The following is a 15824-nucleotide window of genomic DNA, read 5'->3' as shown; positions in this document are numbered from 1 at the left end:
CATATTCTTTAATTTGTTATTTTATTTGGATCCTCCGGTTTCTAAACAGATGATTCAAAGGTGAATTATAAACCAGGACGCTGCTGAAAGGTTCTCTGCCCTGTTTGATGCTGACGTGACTTGCAGTGATGTGGACTTACATTGATTGTTAAGGGATGAAACAAGTAACTCTATTTAAGACATATTGGCACCTCTGAAAAAAAGTACTATCCTATGTTTGAAATCTCGTCCTTGGATAAATGAAAATATTTGTAATTTTAGGAGATACTGTCACAAGCAGCAAGAACGTTTGTGGAAGGCTTCTAAGCTTGAGGTGCATAGGTTACATCTTAAAGAATCTATTTTCATTCTAAATGACTTGTGGAAAATTGCTATAACAGAGTGTTTTGCACACCTTATAGCTTCAAAAAAGAAAGATCCTAAATTCTTGTTTAAAACAATTAAGACTATTGTTTCTCCTGATGCTCCTCATGCACCAGTTTATTCAAGTTCTGGTAGTAATGAGTTTTTGAATTATTTCACAAATAAGGTCACTGCCATCACGTCAAATATCTCTCCATCATCTTCTGTGTATCAAGCTTACAATTTGCTCACCTTTGAAACTTGGGCCTCCTTTAGTCCTGTTACATTACAGCACATCAAGGCTTTGCTTGGTTATATGAAACTGACTTCAAGCCCCCTTGATGTCCTTCCTGCCTCATTTTTCATTTGTGTGTTTGACTCTACTGGCCCCTTTATTGTGAAAATGATAAATATTTTCTCTTCATACTGGCACAGTTCCCAGCTTCTTAAAACAAGCTGTCGTTGAGCCAATATTAAATAAACCTCATTTGGATCCCCCCTTCCAGACAGTTACAGGCCATATTGCCTTTTGTATCAAAGATTTTGGAAAAAACAGTAGCAGAACAGCATGACTATTTCCTGGAGAAAAATTATGTCATGGATGTTTTCCAGTCTGGATTTCACAAATTGCACTCTACTAAAACGGCTTTACTTAAAGTATCTAGTGACATCTTGATGGCAGCAGACTCTGGAGAGTACACAGTTCTGCTTCTGTTGGACCTCAACTTTGCCTTTGTTACTGTAGATCATGATAAACAGGCCCAAGAACTTGTTTGGGATTACTGGTGTTGTTTTAAAATGGTTCATGGCATATTTATCTGAAAGATCTTTTACTGTTCTTATGAAGCAAGTGATGTCCAAATCAAGGATCTTTCCTGGGTCCAATTCTCTTTTTACTCTATATATTCCCCCTAGGCCAAATTATTAAAGGCTACAATAATATCTCATATTATCTCTGTGCCAATGACATTCAGTAATATTGTTCTTTTAAAATCTCTGATTTGTATAAATTTTCTAGTTTATTTAATTGCCTGTCAAGCAAACAATGGTTAAATGACAACTTCCTCCAGCTAAACTCTGATAAAACAGAAACTTTAGTTATTGCTCCCGACCATATGAGTCCACAAATTAGGTTTCATTTTAAAATTTTAGTTTTAACCTTTAGGTACATGGTCAAGCTCCCCAGTATATATCTGACCGGCTGAAACCTCATTCATCTTCCCAAGCTCTAAGGTCATCAAGTCAGAGACTGCTGGTGTCCCCATGTACTCGATTTAAAACTCGTGGTGATCGGGCCATTCAGGCAGTGGCACCAAGGTTGTGGAATTCTCTTCCACTGTACTGACTCCATTGATTCTTTTAAAAAAGCAGCTGAGGGACAAAAAAGACCATATAATACTAACAGATTTTCTGATATAATAGTTACCTTTGAATTGTTGGTGCTTCTTAAATGAAGATTTGCAGAGATGAGATGATGGAGTTGTCATGATCCTGGGTCCTTTTGACCCAGCGTTATGTGTTTTCTATTATTGTGATTTTGGTTCTGTTCTTCCTCTGTTTAGTGTTACTCTGTGCTGCCCGTGTGTTCCTGTGTCATGTCTGCGTTTCTTAGTCGGTGTCCTTGCATGTGTAAGTTCCTGTTTTATTGTGAAGGTCTGTGTCCTATGTGAGTGTTTTCAGTTTGCCTCCCTAGTCTCGTCATGTTAATCACTCCCAGCTGTGTCCCCCACCTGTGTGTAATCTCCCTTTGTTCTCTGAGTGTTTTTAAGTCGTGTCTTCTGTCTTAGTGGTTGCTGGTTCGTCTGCGTTAGTCCCCTCCGTCATTCTGTGTTGTTTACCTCGGTCTCCCTGCGTCTCTCCATCCGTCCTCCCTGCATCTACGTTTCTGGTTTGTTTTATTAGTTCGCCCAGTTTAGGTTCTCCTGTTTCACCTTCACCCGCGCCATTGCTGTTTGTATTTGCTTTTGTTAAATAAACACTCACCTGCACCTGAGCTGCCGCTTCCTGGTCCTAAATAATTCGGCTATATGACGGCTTGCCCCAGCAGACCGTGACAGGAGTAGGTTTCCAGTCCTGGTTCAGTCTGCTGCAATGTGGCCAGAACATAGGGATGTATTATCACCGGTGTTTGAGCTGCTGCCTGAGTACTGGAAAACAAATATTAATGCTTTAAATTATTTCTCTCAAAGGATGTAAGCTCTACGGAGTACTGCACATGTAACTGTGAACAATACCTCAGTCAAAATCATCCAGACAATTTTTAAAACCTAAATATTTGAAACGAGCTAAAAAAAGAATTTAAAATTACAGAGTCAGTTCAGTTCAAATTTTATTTGCAACGTACACAATGATACAAGTACAATATGCAGTGAAATGGTTGTGTTGGGGCGGGGGGGGCAGTGCTAAAAATTTAGTCAGTGGAAAAATTAAAATACATTTTAATTAAGTTAAAATGTATTTTAATTTTTGCCAAGCAGCCAAGCAGAAGTACTCAGTTTCAGTACATACATATTGGGCTTTGCTATTTAATCCATAGTTAATTATTTATGAGGGGTTCCTTAAGTGCAAGCTTGTTTTTTTTAATTAAGATAATAAGATAAGATAAGATGGCCTTTATTAGTCCCACAGGTGGGAAATTTGTTTTGTTACAGCAAAAGTGCAAAGTTATGTAGCAGAAATTAGAAAACACTGGAATGCAATAAAATACAATAAAATAAAATAAAATACTATATACAATAGAATAAAATAGAATAGAATAATATATACAATAGAATAAAATAGAAATACAAATACTATATACAACTGAGTAGGAAAATACAAAAACACAACTTCGTCAGAAGAAGAATTGGACGTATAGCAGTCTTATTGCACATGTGTGGGTTTGTGTGTTTGATCAGCTGCAAAAGTCTTTATTGTAGAGTCTGACAGCAGTGGGGAGGAAAGACCTGCGAAATCTCTCCGTCCCACACCGTGGGTGCCGCAGTCTCCCACTGAAGGAGCTGCTCAGTGCTGTCACAGTCTCATGCATGGGGTGGGAGATGTTGTCCAACAGGGATGACAGCTTAGCCACCATTCTCCTGTCACTCACCACCTCCACTGGGTCCAGAGGGCATCCTAGAACAGAGCTGGCCCTTCGGATCAGCCTGTTCAGTCTCTTCCTGTCCCCAGCAGAGATGCTGCCCCCCCAGCAGACCACACCATAAAAGATGGCTGAGGCCACCACAGAGTCATAGAAGGTCTTCAGGAGTGGGCCCTCCACTCCAAACGACCTGAGTCTCCGAAGCAGGTACAGCCTGCTCTGCCCTTTCCTGTAGAGGGCGTCTGAGTTATGAGTCCAGTCCAGTTTGTTGTTCAGATGAACACCAAGGTACCTGTAGCTGTCCACAGCCTCGATGTCCATACCTTGGATGTTCAGTGGTTGCAGTGGAGGATGCTTGTGCCTGCGGAAGTCTACCACCAGCTCCTTGGTTTTACTGGCGTTGATCTGGAGGTAGTTCAGCTGGCACCAGTCCACAAAGTCTTGAGTCAGTCCTCTGTACTCCTTGTCGTCCCCATCAGTAATAATTAATTTGGTGTTACTGTCCTTACAGATGTGACAAGAGACAAAACATGCTGCTGTTTGCACATATTTAATCGTCAGCTCTGCACAGAAGTCCAGCCTGTTGCTCTTACAGTATAATACTCGTAATAAAAGTCCAGTAACGGTAGTTAGTGTCATGGTCCTGAGTCTGTGGACTCAGTGGTTTTGGTTTTGATTATTATCTTGTGTTTTAGGTTAATTCTTGTTAGGAATTTTTTGTTCTCAGGTTTTGTTTCTGTTTTTGGATTTCAAGCTCCTTTTGTTCTGTGTCTCTGTGCCTGCCCTGGTCCCACGTCTTTGTGTTCTCTCCCTGTTGCCATGTCTTGTGTTAAGCTCATGTCTGTGCATACCTGTTGTACTTCCTGTTTTTATTCTGAAGATCTCTGTCTTATGTGAGTGTTCTCAGCTTTACGTCTGTGTCTCGTCAGCCCTGATTTCTTCCTGGTGTGTTCCCCTCCTGTCTCCCATTCCATGATTACTCCTGTGTTATTTAAGCCCTGTGTGTTCTCCTGCCTGTTGCTGGTTTGTCTGTGATATCTTCCCCGAGTCTCCCTGTGTTCCTTTGCATGTCACTCTGTGAGTTTAGGTTTCAATTTCATGTATTAAGTTTTCCCAGTTTAGTTATTTCTTAGTTCCTGTCCTCGCCATCTCCACCTTAAATAAACTCACTCCTCATACCAACCTCTGCCTGCACTTGGGTCCTCATTTTACCTCCACATGGCCTGCCTCGCCAACCGTGACAGTTAGTTAGTGACTGAGCAGCCCAGTGCTTTTCTCTTGATTTCTTTAGTCAGGGTAAATCCATTCAACTGCACAGATTAGCTAAACGAACTTTACTAAATGAATTCCCCGACAGCCGAGTTCTCATCTTAGCTAGTTAGGTAAGGATGTTAGTTACAGATTAGCTTACATACACATTTAACTTACCAAAAATATTGCAGTGGGGCCTCGGGTCAGTCTGTTGGATAGTCCAGTTTACTAAAGAACACCTCAGGTTGTCAGTTTTAAATGCTGGACCTCCTCTCCGCATCTCTGCTCTGTCTGCCATTCCCAAAAAGAGATATGCAAGCTTCTCCGTGACTGCAGTTGCTACAGCTATAAGGTCGTCCATCGTTTCTAAAGTCATTGGTCAGCACTGTAATGTATGCAAAAACGAATGTGTGTGAAGCCCTGCCTCTCAAGCGTGCCCCTGGATTATAAAACAGTGCCAGCAAATTGAAACTGAAAAAAAAAAACAATTGTGAGCAAAAAAAAAAAAAAAAAAGGAAAGTGTGAGAACTTGGTTGTAAGTTGTTTGTTTTAATGTTTATATTTACAGTTTCAATTTTTTTTTTTTTCAGTTTCATTTTAAGGTGGCATCATTTTAACCCCATAACACACCACAATGGTCTCTAAAGAAAGGTGCTGTCCATTCATATCTTATGTATTACCTGACCAAACTCAGAGACACAAACCACATCAAGTAGCTCTATACCTCCCAGTTCAGCTTATCCTCAAACCCTTCCCCCCAAAAGAGAATTGTGACCACCATCACAGCAGTGAGTTTGGGATCATTGTTGTGCTGAGGAAAAAAGCTGCCAATAAGCTTTTCATGAGGTATTGCACATTCAGACTTCTTCACCCTCACAGTCAAAATGAAAGTCTTGAAAAACCAAAGCAGACTATAACATTTCATTTCTGTTCAATTATCCGACTTTAGATAATAAAGGATAATAATAAGTGAGATTTGACAGTCCGTCCAGTAGGGGCTCAGTCCAGTAAGCCTGAATTTCTTATTCATGTGGCTGTGTTCAGATTAATTGTGCATTTATCTGCTGACAGCTGCTGATTCAGGTGAGGCAGACACTGATAGAACTGACAGCACAAAATGGGAATGAGACGCTTTTTTCACTTTTTAATCAGTAAAATTTGAATCAGCTTTTGAAGTTAAACTCCTGATGTGTATTAGTCTTTTCACAGACCTGCTAAATAACACATTGTTCTAACCTTTGGTCGTTCATAAATGTCAGGATTGCTGCCAACTGAAACTGTGCTGTAGGCAGTTTCTAATATTTCTAGTTTGTCTAGTAAAAAAAGTTTGTTGGAAGACTGAAAACAGGAAACTTAACCACATAAATCATCATAAAACAAAGCAGCTTTGTTTCAGCTGTGATGAGATGAAGGAGGGAGATAACGCTGACTTTTATGAGCAGATCAGGACCAGCCTGTTCAGACTTGACTACTGTCATGTTTTGGCTTTAACAATCTTTTCTGTCTCTCGCCCTGATTTAAATTTTCTCTCTTTGGTGTTTTGCACTGATGATGTGATTCTTTTACTTTGAACATATGATACTGATCATTCTCTTTCCTTGGACTGCCACAAAAACTGTGAATTAAGAGTCTGAATAATAGTGACTTATTAATGGGATAATGATGTGGTTTAAATATTAGAGAGCATTCTCACAAAACAGTAACTGATAAAAAAAAGTCATGTGAAATTAATTATTAGGTTAGAAATAAAAATAGCTCCTAGTACAGTTTGCATTCAAACCCACACATGTTGTAGACTGACACCAGTAAAGTGAGCTGCTGCACGATGCAAAGAGAGAGAGAGACTGGAGCTCTACTTTACTGTCCAACTGAACAGCCAAGCCAACAAAGAAGCAGATTGGAAGAATAGCATGTTTCAGAGTTCAATCAGTACTCAGACTCACCCACAGAGAAATGCACACTTTGGAGACCCTCCGCTACAGAACAGAACTGATTTTTTTTTTTGTATGGCCTCTATCTATCTGCCAGTGTTTGTTCAGAAGTATTTTACAACACTAATACTAATCTAGTGTGTGACTGACAGTATATCCGTTCTGATCTTTGCTTTAACTGGAAATTCCTGGAACAAGCAGAGAAAACCAGTTTGCTCTACTAACTCAAGATCAAGATTCAGGTTTGACTGAAGTGACGAGGAGGAAACAATCACAAAACAAATCAGCTCCAGCTCAGGATCTCCGAGCACTCAGTGTTTCAGTGTTTGCAGGTGAGGTGATCCAGCTCCGGTGAAGTCTTCAGCTCCACTCTGTGAACTCTTGGGTCTGTGAGGAGAACCGGGACTCAGCACCACTGCTGTAAGTCTCTCTGATCAATCAGCTTTCATTTGTCTTGGAAAGTGTTTCTGTTTTTCTCTTGGTTGTTGTTCACTGACATCTCAGACTGCTCACTCTTTATCACTACTGATAAATTCTAAAAGATTCTAGAAAAGGGCGTTTGTACTTTTTCCCCTCATGTTCAGATTTCTGTTGAAAAGTAAGCTAGGGCATATCTATATCGCTTCCCATTTAAATATGTATAAGTGTATGTTTTATGCATATATCAAAGTCACAGTACAGAAATGTAATTAATATAAGCTTCATAAATCAAGAAATGAAATGAAAAGGGTTAATGTGAATAAATAAACAAATGACATCATCTATTAGCTGAAATTTTGACCCTGTTCAGTAGTGATGTGTTGGTCCCGAACGAAACGGCTCTTAGAGCCGACTCTTTGAAGTGAACGACGCGAGCCGGCTCCTTATTGGGAGCCGTGGTTTTTTTGCTCTCTCACCCTCTCTCTCTCTCACACTTTTTTTTCGCTTCACTCCGCACGTGAGCCTTGTGCTTCGCTGAGCAGAGGGGGAAGGGGCGGTAGTTACACTCGCAGTAGCACAGGAACAGAGTGCGAGGGAAAGAGAGAGAAAGAGAGCCAGGGGCAACAACAAGAGACAACATCATCACATTAGAAAGGTATAGTAATCATCTAGTAATCAACTATTTTTAGTTGCAGATGATAAAGGATTCATGAAAGTTTATTCATGCAGTGAATCCTATGTGTGAAATTCCAAGCTGGAAAACACTGTCCCCCCCAAAAAAATCATCCCAGGCCTATATGACAGAGAATGTACATCTTTTTGTTTTGCATATTTTCAGTTGTATTTTATTATGTTGTGGTTTGTAGTGTTTTGTGTTGTTTCACTTTAAATTTGTTTAAAAGGAAAAAGCTGAAAATTTGAATAGTTAAAAGTTGAAATGTAAATAGTTGGTCTTTGTATTGTATAATTTATTTATTACATTTTATGTGGAGTGAATCAATAAAAGTATATTTACGGTGGCCCCTAGAGACAAAGCACATACAAACTCCGAAGCATGTACAGATTCCGAAGCACGTGAAACCTCCAAAACACGTACAAACTCTAAAACACAACGGAAGTGCTCCAGGATGCCAGGGGAGTTTTGAGCTTTTGTTACCTAGTGGCTACACAAGCCATGAAGTACCAACGACCGGATTTGGTGTGTGGTAGTAACAGGTAAATGAACATTTTTTTTTTAAAATTATCTGAATATATATGAGTGTTTGTGTATAAATACACAAACAATACAAATATGCTGTCAATTGTGTAATTTAAGTGATCTAGGTAGCTTTGTACGTGCTTTGGAATTTGTACTTGTTTTGGAGTTTGTACATGCTTTGTCTCTAGGGGCCACCGTGTATATTTTTGTATCAACATATATAAATAAAACCACGTTTTTGGTTTTTTTTTTACATTAAGTAATTCCTTTTGTGCATCATTTTATATTGTTGTTGACAGTGATGGGAATAACGGCGTTACTAACGGCGTTACTTTTTTCAGTAACGAGTAATCTAACTAATTACTATTCCTATCGTTACAATGGCGTTAAAGTTAGTAACAAGGAAACGCAGTCCGTTACTATTTTTCAACAAACAGACGGTTGAAGCTGTGTTCAGCTTACCGCATCTTATATCAGTCACACGGAAGTAGCTGTAAGTAATCTGGACACTACAGCTTTAAACAGCTGCGCACTCCCGCGGACGGTAATCACGATCACTGTCTAGCACAACACCTGGAGCTAAGGAGGCAAAACAATCGCATGAGTGCTGCTGTTTGACTGAGGAAGAATAAAGTAGTCATGGTAAGTCAATCACATGACCACTTAAAGACAAAGCAACAAGGTGCCAGTTTTTAAATTGTGTTGATAGGCCACGTAAAACCAGAGCCATGATAAACAATATATACGCGGCATTTTTTCCTCAATAGTTTCGCCACGTTAGCGCTAGCAAGCACTCTCTGCTTATGAGCAAAAAAACAAAACAAAAAAAAGTTTTAGGAGTGACGGCGAGAGAAAGAGAGAGAGCAGGAAAAGAGAGAGAGCGAGTTTTGAGATGTGAGATTTGTGACGTTTAGCGTGTTTGGAGTGTGTAGTTAACGTGTTGTCTTGTGTAGTTAGTGTGTAGTGTTGTGGATAGTTTTGTGTTGTGTGTCAGAACAATGAGGCGACTGCTGTCTCCAGGTAGAAACAGAGGTGATACACCTGCTGCTGTCAGACCTGCAGGTATCAGGCTGTGATGTTCTCCTTTATAGTGGACAGAAATGATTTTTTTGGAGTGGCACAAATAATCTGTGTGGCATCTTATTGAAGAACAGCTGATTGTTCTTTAAATAGTTTGAAATGGTTATTTAAAAAAAGGGTAAAAGGTAAATGGATGCAAATAACTTTGTTGTTCGCAAAACTTGTGCATAGGATTTTAAAATTGACAATTAATATTTGCATTTGAAGTTATGAAATATGATTCATTAAACATGTTTATGGTTGTTACAGTAAAAATGTAACTTTTTCTACTCTGATTTGTTTTTTGTCTGATTTTAGATCAATTCTGGTTATACAGTATGACAAAATGAGAACATAACTGTAAATTCAGGCATGTGAGGTTGCGCTAAAAAGAATGATACCCAACAAGGCAAAGTAAATAGTTTTTAAAGGTAAAATGTGGAGAGAAAATCAAGAGTAGTAAAAAAAATGGCCAATTACACCCTGGACGCCAGAGGGTTAAACGTTCTTTGTTTGTTTTTTTAAGTAACGCAATAGTTACTTTTCCAAGTAATTAATTACTTTTAGAATATTGTAACTCAGTTACTAACGCAGTTACTTTTTTGAAGAAGTAACTAGTAACTATAGTTGAATTACTATTTCAAAGTAACTTGCCCAACACTGGTTGTTGATAATAAATTAATTAAAGCAACAAAACAACCTGAAGAGCCGGTAGGGAGCCAAAAGAGCCAGCTCTTTTTAGTAAGCCAAGCCTAAAGAGCCGGTTCTCTAAAAAGAGCCGTAATTCCCATCACTACTGTTTAATGATTTCCTATTAATCATCAGCTCTCCGCCTTTGTTTTTAATGTCTCACATAACCTGCAGTGAGTAAGTCCACATAGTTTTCACCAAACGATAATAAAACAACAGAAATGTGAATGACATGTGAGTTTAGTTTGACCATTTTTATCAAAATAATGTTCCCCTAACATGAGTGAAAACTGTATGATGTCATGATGAAGTAATGAGAGTTAAGCAGTTATGTGGATGGTACCTGGGATTAAGTATTTTTATTGTGCACAATATGCAAATTATCTAATATATTATTAACACCATCCCCACAGACACAGCAGCCAGGGAAGAAGAAGAACTTCACATCAAGAAGGCCCTGAGTAAATGTGCTTATCCCAGCTGGACATTTGTCAAAACTGGGAAGGCGCCTAAAGAAAGCTCCAGCTGATCCAGGAGAGAAGGACAACTGCTGCCTAGGCGAAAACCCGTAGTGATCCTGTGTGTGTCAGGAGTATCGGAACAGTTGAGACCTATTTTTTCTAAACACCGTGTCTCTGTGTCTTTTAAACCCCAAAACATGTCATGCCAAAAATTGGTTCACCCCAAGGATGGGTCCCCTGACACACACAGTGTAATGTAGTGTACGCTGTTAAGTGCCAGGAGGATTGCCAGGATTTATACATCGGGGAAACCAAACAACCTCTGGTGAAGCAGATGGCACAACACAGAAGAGCTACCTCGTCAGGCCAGGACTCTGCAGTCTATTTACACCTACAGGCCGGTGGACACTCTTTCAATGAGGAACGCTGGTTTGAGCGGGGAGTCAAGGAGGGCATTTACGTGAAAAGGGAAAGATCCTCTCTTAATCGAAGAGGGGGCATAAGGTTACATCTGTCACCATCTTACAATGCTGTGATTGCAGCCATTCCCCAACTCTCTGCGAATGGTACTCATGGACATTGAACATTGGTCTTTGATCAGTGGTTGTTGATCAATGGTCATGAGAATTAGCATACTAATGATCAAGGAACTGACCTCCCAGCCCATTGTTCATTCTGTGGTGCTAGTTTCAGTCATTATGCAAATGTACTGTTTAGGGGCTGGGATAGCTCAGTAGGTAGTGTGGACTCCATGATCGGAAGGTCAGGGGTTTGAATCTACTGAACGGCTACCCTGAGGTACCCCTGAGCAGGGTACCATCCCTCCACACTGCCCCCCGGGCGCCCAATAGCTGCCTACTGCTTCACTGAGTGAATGGGTTAAATGCAGAGAGGAATATCCCCACGGGGATCAATAAAGTGTACTTTACTGTATATATATTTTTAAAGCACTACATACCACTGGTATGTAGTGCTGTTCGTGCCGCTCTGGTGACTTGCGTCTTGCTTTTGCCATTGTAGTAGAATTGTCTCGGCAGTTCCAGCAATAGGTTTGTGCCAACATAAACCTAACAATTATCAATATTATTATCATAAGATTGGGGAAACCTGCAGTCAGCTGAGACTGAAGTCACTTGGATGAGTGACGAAACGTTTCTCCCTCTGAATACGCCACGTCCAGATGAACAGGATTAACTTACCTGGATAATTGAGCATACATCAAGACAATATTAAAGCATAAACACTATTTTCTTAGGGATTAATACAGTATTCTGATTCTGACTAATAAGAAAAAGACATAACACGTATTATGGAAAAACTGTTAATGAGTCACATGGGGCACACTGTTCCAGTTGACCCTGTTTTCTTCTTTGCATTTAAAATGTTCTCTCATGTTTTTGTAGAGCAAAGATGGAGAACCCTGTAGAAGAACAGCTGCTGGATATTTTGGAAGAGTTGGGTGATGAAAAGCTGAAAACCTTCCACAGGTACCTTCAAGATCCTCATGTACCAGGTGGTTTTCCAGGATTCCCAGAGTCTCATCTGGAGACAGCAGATATCCTGGAGACAGTGGATTTGATGGTTGAGAAGTATGCTGATGATGTGATGAAGGTCACCAGCTTGATTTTAAAGAAGATCCATGAAGGTAAGAGAGAGAAACAGATACCAGAAGACCTGCTGCAGTATTCAAATACAGTAGTGCCAGTCTAAAAGTTTGTGACAGTGTTAGCATCCCTCCACATGACTGATACCTTCAATTTGCAATTCTGCATTTTCATCTTGAAAATTTATCTAAAACATGAAAATGAATTTTTCTAATCTTCACAAGTATTTATAATGTAAGATTTGCCCCAACAGGAATCCCCCAAGGTTAGCTTCAAAGAAAGCCTTCAGTGTTTTATTTCCATCACCATTCTGAAGGATTTTACTGAAATTTCTGTCATGTGAAAACTTGTTTTGCTGAGACTTGTTTGAGTCCTGACTTCCTGCCCAGAAATTAGTTTCATTTATAAATGCTTTGTAAGGTGCAGATGGTCTTCACACAAAATACTGTCCAGGTAAGTAAATCCCAAAAGTTTCAGTCATTATGCAAATGTACTGTTTATAAGACTGGGGAAACCTGCAGTCAGCTGAGACTAAAGAAGTCACTTGGATGATGATGAAACGTTTCTCCCACTGAAAACACTACGACCAGATGAACAGAATCAAACTTTTGGGATACTGAACTAACAACTAGTAAGTGCTTGAATTAGCCATCATTAGCCATCCCAAACAAAGAAAACCTCAATCAGTCAGAAACAATCGTCTAAACACGAAATAATGAGCTAAAAGTCATGATGTCGTTTTACATGCAGATGGTAATTCTACACTGTAAAATCTAATTAGTTCCCAGAACTAAAAAAAAAAAAAGTTGAGTAAAGCTTACTTTAGATGACTGTTAGGACTACTTATTCATTGGAAGTACACAGTATTGAGAATAACAATGTTTCTGACTGTGCAGAGGTGACATTCAATGTCCCACTTGTCAGCGTGGATAGCCATGACCACCACCCGACACACAATAATATCATGAAATGATATTTTTAAAAAGGGCTATGCAAACATGGCCAGTCACTTTTCAATCTGATGATCTGCAGAATAATTTGGGCACAAAACAAATTTAACTGTTCAAAAACTTGCAGACTTTACCATATACAGTGTGGACCCTAAGTTTGTGGGATATGATCTTTGAATAAATGCAAACCAAACTTACGTTGTTTGTATTTACTTACACAGCATGTCTTGTAGAATTAACTGGAGTCATCAGCAAAAGCACAGAGCAGTCATATCTCAAGTCTAATAACAGAAGACAGAAAAAGATCAGTAAAGAAACAACTTCCCCAAACCAAAGCACAAATGAAACATGAAGTAAAACAGGTTGATCTAAAGTATGATTAAAGTTTAGCCTGATTAATGTAAATGTCACTGACAATTACTAATATATTGGAAAACCAAAATACTTCCCACTCAGTTGATGTCTTTGTGTCCAACAGCTCTTTTTCTGGACTTGTAAGAGTTTGATGTAATGTGGGGAGTGCTGGTCCTGAGCCACAAAGAGTGTAAGAAGCAAGCAGAGAGAGAAAAACCAGAAAATTATTTAGAAGCTGATTTGATCCTTAATGGCTGTGCAGCCGTTATAACTTAAAACACAGAAGGTCAATGTAGACCTCATACAACCAAATTAAACTAGCACATATAGTACCTATCAATAAAAATAGTAATTTAAAAACACCATCTACTACTGTGTCTGAATGTGTGGTATTAGCACTGTCAGTTTAGGCCTAAAGAGATATGTGTTTTAAAACCCCCCCACCTAATTTAAATATAATCATTACATGCTTTTAAAAGCTAACGGGTTGATCTAAGGTATGATTAAAGTTCAGCGTGATTAATATAAATGTCACTGATGATTACCAGTGTTGGGTAAGTTACTTTAAATTAGTAACTTCGTTACATTACTAGTTACTTCAAGTTACTCGTTACTTTCAGAGTAACTAGTTACTAGGGAAAGTAACTTCTCTTGTTAATGTGTTGCTTCCGTAACTGGATACCCAGCAAGTTTGCCAGTCTTCTAGCTTGCTTACTTGCCACAAGTGCACTGTGCCACCTACCAATAGAAAGGAAAAAAATAATGTGCACATTTCCACGAGAGAAATTCCATGCCTGGACCGTCGTTGACCGCCGCATGATTCTAGCCTGCTTTTTACATCCAACACAAAAACTGCAGTCGTGGTGCTTTCGATTGTACTCAGAACTCGGAAATTCTGCCTTCTGAATAGGAAGATGTAGGCAACACCAGACTGCAGATGGGCTGCATACAGAGCTGGACTGGGACAAAACAAATCGTCCCGGGGAATTGGACTAGAGACCAGCCCACCATTATAGAAAAAATCATAAAGCCTTTGAATGAAAATAAACACTGTTGTGACAGTGATGTACACTGTTCTGATGGTATATATGTATCAATCTATCAATTGTTTGTTGTAAGACTCAGATAATTATTTTTTTTAAAGCTGGACATTTTAAATGAGAATAAGAAAAAGTATTTCCTTGTGCCCCCCTTTCCCCGTTAATGCCTTACATGGACCCCTGGCACCACTTTGCTAGACCCGCCCCTGCACAGTTACCAGCTGTCAGCTACATAGAAAAGGATCCTGGTGTTATTTGTCTCTCAGAAACAGTTCATAACTTCCCTTCAACTCATTCATGTCACCTAAAAGGTAAACCTGGTTCTCCATCACCAGTTCAGCTATGATGATTCAGTAAGGACATCTCCTGGTTTCATCTTCATGTTTTCCTCTCACCAGATAACCAAACCGATATCATGACCAGCAGCTTTTACAGCTGTGGCTCCAGCAAACATCAGCTGATACTAGAAATTAATATTAAATAAATTCTAACAACAGCTGAGCTCAAGCTTAAACGTGCTGCTGCTGTTTAGCGCGACATCCGCTGGTTTCCTCTTTCTGGCGCAAAGTGGGCGATAAATAAACAAGAGAGAAAAGCCGATCACTGATCAGTTTTATGATTGAAGTAGAAACAGGAGAGGAGAGAATGAGAGAAGAGGCAGCTGTGCAGCGTAAAGACAGAATAAATCCAGCTTTGTGTCTTTTTCATTGTAGCTGAAGCTGTCTTCCTTTTCAGCTCAATACGAAACCAGCAATATTTTCTCTGAAAACGAGACGATTCTGTTTTTTACGGGACGGTTGGCAACTCTAATAATTAACCTTATGAACAAAATAAAGTTCAACATCAGTAACATAGCACCCACCCAGCTGTATAGAAACTCCGTCATGCTAGCTAGTACGCAGTACGAAAAAGTCAGCATAACGAAAATAAACTGCACTTAAACTTGGTTTATATCTGACTCAGATAGACTGCAGGTCATAACTTCTTACCTGAAGTTCAGTTCACCTGATACTCGGACTGGCGGCTGCTCTCCTCTCTCTCCCTTTTCCTTCATCCAGCTGCTGGCTTCCACCACTTGCTAATGTTACTGAATCTGTGGAAGCTCCGCGATAGCCACCACACGAAGTAACAAATAACGAGCCTATCTAAATCCCAATAACGAGTAACGCGTTCCTGGTTTTGGCATAATAACTAGTTACCGTGCTCGTTACCACAATAATAACGTAGTTACTGTAACGCGTTACTTAATAACGCGTTAGTCCCAACACTGATGATTACTAATATATTGGAAAACCAAAATACTTCCAGAAACCAGAGACAGCATCAAAATACATCAAACAAATACTATAAGTCCAAAACTGCTCATGGACCCTGAGTCATCAGACACATTTCCCTGACAGGAAACTGTATAGAAACAAATACTATTGTTATTAAGTGTGCCTATG

General features: G+C 39.5%; 1 protein-coding gene and 1 long non-coding RNA gene across 2 annotated transcripts in view; one reads left to right on the top strand and one right to left on the bottom strand.

Annotated features, from left to right (window-relative positions):
* LOC109199848 (uncharacterized) overlaps positions 1-15824 on the top strand; it is an 827125-nt gene that overhangs the window by 86058 nt on the left and 725243 nt on the right. The window lies entirely within an intron of this gene.
* On the bottom strand, positions 1784-7672 carry LOC109199356 (uncharacterized). The gene is made up of 3 exons (XR_002059771.2): positions 6616-7672; positions 4850-5057; positions 1784-2489 (listed from the first exon to the last, which is right to left on the bottom strand). It is a non-coding gene; the product is annotated as an uncharacterized LOC109199356 (long non-coding RNA).

This window comes from Oreochromis niloticus, linkage group LG15 (assembly GCF_001858045.2).
Source record: "Oreochromis niloticus isolate F11D_XX linkage group LG15, O_niloticus_UMD_NMBU, whole genome shotgun sequence".
In the NCBI taxonomy this organism is placed as follows: domain Eukaryota; kingdom Metazoa; phylum Chordata; class Actinopteri; order Cichliformes; family Cichlidae; genus Oreochromis; species Oreochromis niloticus.
Note: the sequence above shows the minus strand (reverse complement) of the source record. Positions and strands in the feature narration are given on the sequence as shown.